This window comes from Phoenix dactylifera, chromosome 10, assembly GCF_051530095.1.
Source record: "Phoenix dactylifera cultivar Ajwa chromosome 10, Ajwa_hap1_PhDact_Kaust_v1.1, whole genome shotgun sequence".
Lineage (NCBI taxonomy): Eukaryota > Viridiplantae > Streptophyta > Magnoliopsida > Arecales > Arecaceae > Phoenix > Phoenix dactylifera.
The window spans coordinates 5,662,085-5,662,835 of NC_143199.1; the positions used below are offsets into that span (position 1 = coordinate 5,662,085).

The 751-nt window shown below is 60.1% G+C and overlaps 1 non-coding gene across 1 annotated transcript; it reads right to left on the reverse strand.

Annotated features, from left to right (window-relative positions):
* Positions 1-29: 29 nt before the first annotated feature.
* Positions 30-185, reverse strand: LOC120108170 (5.8S ribosomal RNA). Its single transcript, XR_005509650.1, has one exon. It is a non-coding gene; the product is annotated as a 5.8S ribosomal RNA (ribosomal RNA).
* Positions 186-751: the final 566 nt, after the last annotated feature.

Below are 751 nucleotides of genomic sequence, written 5' to 3' on the forward strand. Positions count from 1 at the left end.
GGCCCGGGGGAAAGGAGCGTCGCTTGGCGTGACGCCCAGGCAGGCGTGCCCTCGGCCTGGTGGCCTCGGGCGCAACTTGCGTTCAAAGACTCGATGGCTCGCGGGATTCTGCAATTCACACCAGGTATCGCATTTCGCTACGTTCTTCATCGATGCGAGAGCCGAGATATCCGTTGCCGAGAGTCGTATCGTGTAAGGCTGCCGTCGACGGCGGCGCCATCCGCATACCAGGCCCCGGGATGGGGCGGGCGGGCGGCGGCGCGCCGCTTCCGTGCTCTGTTCCTTGGCGCCCTCCGCGCCGAGTTTGGCCCGCCCGCCGCCCCGCGCCGCACGCCGCGGGCGCACCTCCAGGCCCCGCCGGGCATGGGTACGTGCCCCGAGGCGGGCGAGACGGGGGGGGGGCGGGGTCTACGTAGCGGGTCGGCCGGGCCTTCCCGCTCCTACGCAGCGCGTTCACATGTTCGCGGGTCTTCCTCGTCCGGGTCTCGGCAATGATCCTTCCGCAGGTTCACCTACGGAAACCTTGTTACAACTTCTCCTTCCTCTAAATTGTTGCCCAAGGTGACAACCCAAGAGGGGGGGTGAATTGGGTTTTTCTAAATTTTTAGTACTTTGAAAACATCCTTAGTTGAGTGCGGTGAATGCTTCTTTAAATTACTTCAATGAATTAAACTATAGCAAAGATGAAAGATAATGCAAGAACAATCACAAGTGAATCCACAACACAAACACCACGATGTATAGTGGTTCG